Source organism: Vigna umbellata, chromosome 1 (genome assembly GCF_029865625.1).
Source record: "Vigna umbellata cultivar VRB3 chromosome 1, Vumbellata_1.0, whole genome shotgun sequence".
NCBI classification, from domain to species: domain Eukaryota; kingdom Viridiplantae; phylum Streptophyta; class Magnoliopsida; order Fabales; family Fabaceae; genus Vigna; species Vigna umbellata.
The window spans coordinates 85665019-85672701 of NC_142165.1; the positions used below are offsets into that span (position 1 = coordinate 85665019).

General features: G+C 34.5%; 1 pseudogene; it reads right to left on the bottom strand.

Moving 5' to 3' along the window:
* Nucleotides 1-4996: 4996 nt before the first annotated feature.
* On the bottom strand, nt 4997-6500 carry LOC124836481 (amino acid transporter AVT3B pseudogene; annotated as a pseudogene).
* Nucleotides 6501-7683: the final 1183 nt, after the last annotated feature.

Genomic DNA, 7683 nt, shown 5'->3' on the forward strand with positions numbered 1-7683 from the left:
TAGACTTTTGTTATTAAACTTTCGTTGTGCAATGAATAAAACCGAGCACTTCACGCTCGATCATCGGTTACCAATGTCGATCAAGAATTTCAGCCAACAGAGATAAAACCCTCTCAAAGCCGAACGGTACAGCCCGTTCCCTAGGAAGCACTCCTAGGTCGAAGACCGAGCGGTAAATCCCCCTCGGGAGAGAGGTAAAGCCCTCTCAACGATGAACGGTAAATTCCGTTCACTAGGAAGCACTCCTAGCTCAAAGCAGAGGTAAAACCCTCTCAAAGCCGAACGGTAAAGCCCGTTCCCTAGGAAGCACTCCTAGGTCGAAGACCGAGCGGTAAATCCCCCTCGGGAGAGAGGTAAAGCCCTCTCAACGACGAACGGTAAATTCCGTTCACTAGGAAGCACTCCTAGCTCAAAGCAGAGGTAAAACCCTCTCCAAGCCGAACGGTAAAGCCCGTTCCCTAGGAAGCACTCCTAGGTCGAAGACCGAGCGGTAAATCCCCCTCGGGAGAGAGGTAAAGCCCTCTCAACGATGAACGGTAAATTCCGTTCACTAGGAAGCACTCCTAGCTCAAAGCAAAGGTAAAACCCTCTCAAAGCCGAACGGTAAAGCCCGTTCCCTAGGAAGCACTCCTAGGTCGAAGACCGAGCGGTAAATCCCCCTCGGGAGAGAGGTAAAGCCCTCTCAACGACGAACGGTAAATTCCGTTCACTAGGAAGCACTCCTAGCTAAAAGCAGAGGTAAATCCCTCTCGGTTAAAGTCGAAGGTCGAGAGGTAAACCCCTCTCGGTTAAAGTCGAAGGTCGAGAGGTAAACCCCTCTCGGTTAAAGTCGAAGGTCGAGAGGTAAATCCCTCTCGGTTGATGTTGAAGGTCGAGAGGTAAATCCCTCTCGGTTAATGTGGAAGGTCGAGAGGTAAATCCCTCTCGGTTAATGTCGAAGGTCGAGAGGTAAACCCCTCTCGGTTAAAGTCGAAGGTCGAGAGGTAAACCCCTCTCGATTAAAGTCGAAGGTCGAGAGGTAAATCCCTCTCGGTTAAAGTAGAAGGTCGAGAGGTAAAGCCCTCTCGGTTAATGTCGAAGGTCGAGAGGTAAACCCCTCTCGGGTAAAGACGAAGGTCGAGAGGTAAACCCCTCTCGATTAAAGTCGAAGGTCGAGAGGTAAATCCCTCTCGGTTAAAGTAGAAGGTCGAGAGGTAAAGCCCTCTCGGTTAATGTCGAAGACCGAGAGGTAAACTCCTCTCGGTTCCTGTTGAAGGACGAGCTGTAAATCCAGCTCGGTTAGTGTCGATCGTTGATCGTCGAGCGTCGATCGTCGAGCGGTAAAACCCGCTCGCTTATTGTCGAAGACCGAGAGGTAAACTCCTCTCGGTACCTGTTGAAGGACGAGTTGTAAATCCAGCTCGGTTAGTGTCGATCGTCGAGCGGTAAAACGCCAACGGTCTGTCTTTACATGGAAAAAGTTCTAAAAAGAACTCTCTTCAACCACCGACAAGAGCGGCAGAAGCTCACCAATACAACAAACACACCCTCCCTCAAACTCATAAGTCCTATAGTTAACCACGGCTAAAGCCAAACGCTTAACTCGAACTTGGGGGGCATAATGTATAGTATGAAATATTAACCGAGCGGTTACAAACAACCAACCGGATATTTAGGTAATCTGTTTATATCTTATTCTGTTTATATTTTATTGGGCTTATATTAGTTCAAGATCCATGAGGAAAATAATAAATACAAAGCTAGGGCCAAGAGCCAGGTACATTCCACTTACTCTACATGACTCTCAAATACTCAAGAGTGATAATCATTCACTAAATATTCAACCAAGAGCCGAGGCTCTTCAAATCACACGCCTAACTTGGGCGTCGGAGTACCTTTTGCAGGTACATCCCCCTCGTCAAGAAGGAGACCGATCGGTTTGCGCCAACACCGATCGGCCAACAGGAGGAGTTTGGAAGCGAGCGAGCGGCCCAGACGTGTCAGCAGGTTAGTCTCTCGGTCCCCAAAAGTATCCACCGAAACATATATATATATATATATATATATATATATATATATATATATATATATATATATATATATATATGTTTATTTTATTTTTTTCAAAAAGATTACAAATCTTACGGGGAGGAAATTTTCCAATAAGGGTTAATCGAGTTCTCCATTACCACATATGATATTTATTTTTTTGTTTTCCATCCACTTGGGTGGATGATACAAATATTAAATATTAATTATTATATTTATTTATTTAAAACAACATTGTTAATTTTTTAACATATTCTCTACTATTATTTCTTTTTCATTTATGCTAGCATATAAACTATTATAAATTATAAGTAGAAATGGTAATACAAATGAAAAAGTGGCAGTAATTAGTAGGGTTAAATATGTTTTTTGTTTTTTAATTTTAAGTGAAAAATTATAATTAGTCCATTTTCAAAACTTTGACTCAGTTTAGTCCCTCAACTTTAAAATTGTGTAGATTTAGTCATTTTAACCAAATTTTGTTAAGTTTATTTGACGTTTCAAACATAGGTCATGATAAGATTTAAATTGTTTACACTATTTGATACATTTTTTCTTCAACATTAGTTTAAAAATGCATTTGAAACTTTCAGTAAACTTAACAAAATTTGATTAAAAGAATTAATTCCACATAGTTCTAAAGAAGATAAACTAAATTAGTTTAAAGTCTCGAAGATCCTACTAATTTTCACTTAAAGTTAAGGGACCAACAAAATCTTTAACTTTAATTAATATTACATCAAAATTTTAAATGAAATATAAATGATGAATTAAATAGATTCAACAAAAGAAAAAGTGGATAGATGGGAAAAAAACAAAAAAGAGTACTAGAAAATAATTATTTGTTGAATTTTGTTTTAGAAATACAATTAATGTATTCTCTTAATTATAAATGTGTATAAAAAGCAATTGATTAAGAATTAAATGAATATTTGCATCGTCTTTAAAAATATGGATATTCATATGTTTTAATAATTTTAAAATTAAAAGATATAGTTATTATTCAACCGTAATGAAATTATTAATAAATTACAGTAGTATATATTTTCATTAATACAAGTAATTTTTTTTCTTTATTAAAATAGAATACATTAAGTAATGAGAAAAATATATTTTAATGTAGAGAAAAAAATTATAAGAATTACTGCTTATGCTTAAATAATTTGGTTCCAAGGTGAATGGTGGTTTGCATGTTACTAATGTTCGGTTAAAGATTAAAGGTTATATGGTATATTTAGTTTGAAAGTTTGCTTATGACAAAATGACTTATACTAAACTCATGTGTATTCAATTTCTTTAGTCTAATTATCAGAAATATATGTTCTTTAAATCATCATCAATTTTGTATGGTATTAAGGATGCATATGATGTTGTTATGAAAAATAGTTTTTGGACACTAGGTAAGGGTGATTGTATTTAAATTTTTGGAATGATTGTTGGTGTTCTGATAATTGCATATCTAAACGGGATAAAATTTCTTATTTTTACAAAGTAAGATTATACTCTATTGTTAGTTCAGTCTAGACAGGTACTCATTATAACTTTTCTTATTTTGTTATATTATTTTTCTTCTTTAATGGTTAATGAGGATGAAGATGTGTCTAATTAGACTTTGGATTTACTAGTGTGTTTTCTATAAGATTTGCAAAAAAAGTTTGCTTTTCTGATATGAAACATGTGGATTTGTGGAACTTGATTTGGTTGAATAAGGTGGCTTGAGCTAAAACTTTGGTTTTTTTGAAAGTTGTTGTATGATTGTTTACCTATTGATTTGGAGGTTAAAAGAAAGGAGTGATTTTATGCTCTATAGTTTCTTTGTGTGGTGGTAATATATAATTGAATCTTTCTCTCATTTTTTTCTTTTCTTTGTATGGTGGTAATAATTGAATCTTTCTCTCATTTTTTTCTTTTATTATTTTGTTACTAAACGATTGTGAGACATATAAGAAATTATTGATTTACCTACTGACAATTACATACAGATTTTTAATCGATAGGTAACTTTAGCATTACATATGGATATTTACTTATTGATTTTAATTTGTATGTAAATCATCATACATATGGATTTAAATTTGTAGATATGCTTAATGGTTTTAGTATTTGTAGTTTTCTTCTTTGAATTTGGTTGTTTAGTTTATAGAGTTTCCTTGTAGTCCTTTGCTTAAAGTGACTAAAGGATGTCATTACTAAAGTTATATGGATGATTTGGAGGATTTGAAATCATAGTAAATTTTAGGATCCATTTGAATTTTCTTATGTTATTTCATAAATTAAATAGTTGGTGAGTATGATAAGGAATAAATCTAAGAAGCAGATGAGTAATATTGTCTTTGATTTTTTTATGCTGAAATTTGTCAATATTCAAACTATGGAGGGTAGGTGATTTCTATTATGGATGTAATATGACAAATTGTATCTTTTAATTGACTTAAGATCAATATTAATGGTGTAATCAAGGGTTGTTTTGGTTTGTAATTTTATAAAAGGGCAAGGTGAATATATGGATAGTTTTTTCTATTTTTTAGAGTTAGAAACATGTATTATATTGAATTTATGGAGTTGTTTATGCTTTTAAACATGTTTAAAGAGAAGAATTTCACAATTTACCCTCAATATTGTGTATCTTTTTTTTCTAAATAATAACCTGAACCATGTCAAATGAGTGTCAGCATGTCAAGATACTACTCCTCTAAAAAAAAATAGTGTCACAGTTCAACTAGAACCATTATTATGATATATAGAAATAGATACAGGTCATGTTTACCCTTTGAAAGAAAAGTTAAATCTTTTAAAAGGCTGTTTTACTATTATCAGTAATTTTACGAACCAAAATGATCTCATTGACATTTCACCTAGAAACCTCATAATGGTAGGGTTTCTAAAAGAAATCTATATAACCAACTCGCTTTAATTTAAAAAAAAAAATTAGAATGTTATGTTAAAATAATATTTTTATTAATAAAGAAACCCTTAAAAAACATTTCCATTAAAAATGCTCTCAGCAACTTAAAAATTTCTCCATCCAAAAATGAAAAATAAAAATCCCTCTGTTTTATCAAACTCTTGACTAAGTACTTAGTAACAAGACGAGACTTTTTGTGTTGTTTGATCAAGCACTGTGGCGAAGCATGTTCAATAAGGAAGACCAGGTTCCTGTAACTGCAATAACCAACCCAAAAACTACAATTGCCCCATCACAAACCAGACACCTCCAATCTATCTCTTCTTTGAAAACCAAATAGTGAAACGTAGCTGGCAAGACAAAGCTAAGAATAACACAGACGCTACTACCAACAAGTGATAAAAAATCTGCAAAGTTAGGCACAAAAATTGCCACCAAACTCACCCCCAACACCAACAACCACCTCAACCACAAACAGTACTTAGAATCCCACAACCGTCTCTCCACCAACTCGTACACTGGATTCATCATCAATGGGAAAGTAAAGAACAGGTTGATGCAAAGACCCAACTGCACCAAAGCGCTTACTACGCCTGGTCCAAGATTGGTAGTGATAACCCCTTGAGTTTCTTCACCAAAAGCAAAGTAACCTAAAGCAGCAAACGCTGCAAACAACAGAGAAATGAGAAACATTGCCGCACCCAAAACCCCACCAAATTTCTCCTTATCCTTCGCCTCTGATTCCAGCGGCAAAATCATTCCTATCCCTTCAAACGCATACACTGCCACCCCTAAACCGTAGAAAAACACGGACCAACCCCCAAAGGCCTCCAAAGGAGGGCTATTCTTCATGAACGCGAACACTTCGTCCACCATCACCACACTCTTCGCTGCAATATCAACAACATCGGCGAAAATGCTCAAGGGAGCCAAAAGGGTCAGACTTGGGATAGCATTAAGGCCCAACTGAAAGGGAAAGCAACCCCACAGAAACAAGACCTTTGGCGTCAAACCCAGAAAAGGATACCATGTTGACGCGTCACCGGCGAGATTGGCCAACGTGGTGGAAATGAAAATAAGGTAGCCGACACAGAAACCGCAATGAGAAAACCCTATCATGACATCAACGAAAAATTTGCCAGGAGGGCCCCCAATGGCATACCCCATATCACCAAAAGAGTTGAGATGGGGGAACTGCTCCTTGGATTCAAGCTTGCGGCGAGTGCGCACGAGGAGCATCATGCAGTGGTAAGTGAGGAAGGCGACGAGGAAGAGCATGAGCAAACCCGTGACCCAACCCGTTTTCTTGAAGCTGTAAGGGAGACCAAGCACGCCAGAACCCACAATGGATATGAAGATGTTGGCGAAGGTCTTGAATGTTGAGGAGAGACGGGGTGCATCGGAGAGAAGAGGCACGTCCTCTCGTGGGGTTTCAACACTGTGAAACCCCATTTGGACAACGAATGAAGGTGGCGGTTCTTCTGCAAATGGAGGGTGATGGGTGCGGAAGAAGCAAAAGCATGCAGAAGAAGGAGAAGGTGGAAGAATGAGAAATGTTTTGTAGGGATATGAGGTGTGGTTGTGACCTTAGGCCAAGGTTTGCAAATGCTAATATAGTAAATATATAAATTGAATTTTGGAATACTAAGGTGGGAAAATGGCCATTCTCTGGTGTCTTATTGTGAGCTTCAGATTTGTTGGGTGAAAGAACACAAAACAAGCATCACTCTCCGTTTAGCTTATAACAAACATTTTTTTATTGAATTTAAGTTACATCACTACAATTATAATTTATAAATAAATAAAGAACCAATAAAAAATTATATATCTATTATATTAAAAAAATATTGTGTAAAAATCTGTATCAAAATATCTATTTTTTAAGAAACAAAATTATACATGTAGCCTTCTGTTTTCCTAGTTCCTTGTAACCTTTAATAAAACAAAAATAATAATATTTTTACTGAACTGATTCATTGAAAATGTAAAAAATGTTAGATGCACGTATTTTATATTTATTTAACACTATCCTTTTTATTTTTATTTTTTTTCAAAATATTACAAAAATTCATATTTTAAAATTATTTTATTTTTATTAAGCATGTGAAATAAACGTCGATGTATCATGTTATCCTTTGTTCAAAAATATAATATCAATACATGGGTATTTATTAAATAAGTAATGATACACGTCTTGTTTTTAACTTGATGTCGTTCAACACAATTACAATAATATTTTTATTTTAAAATGTAAAATAATTTGAAATAAATTAACTAAAATATAAAATATTATTTTTCTCATTAAATGTGAGAAAGGTGCGAAGAAATTGTAAAGTGTTTCTTATTAAATAACACGTGTTATTTAAAAATGAGAAAAAAATTTATAAGTATGTGTTATTTAGAAAAATGTTCTTTTATCAGTTATTTTTTATAATTGTTTTATCATAATTTATGTAATAGTTTATAATTTGTTGGTTATTTAAAAGGAGAAAAAATTATAAATATTATTTATTTATGTGGTAGTTTATAATTGATTCGTTATTTAAAAGGAGAAAAAATTATAAATATTATGATGTGATATAATTAATGAGTGATAAGAATTGATAGGTGTAAATGTGATGTCTAAAAATTAATGGATGTATACGGTTCTCATAAACTTGCATTGTGGTCCTACGTTTTGGTGTTGGCAGTGGGTATGAATTGAATTTATAGATCGGATTTGTGACCCAAGATCCTTTAATTAGATCAAA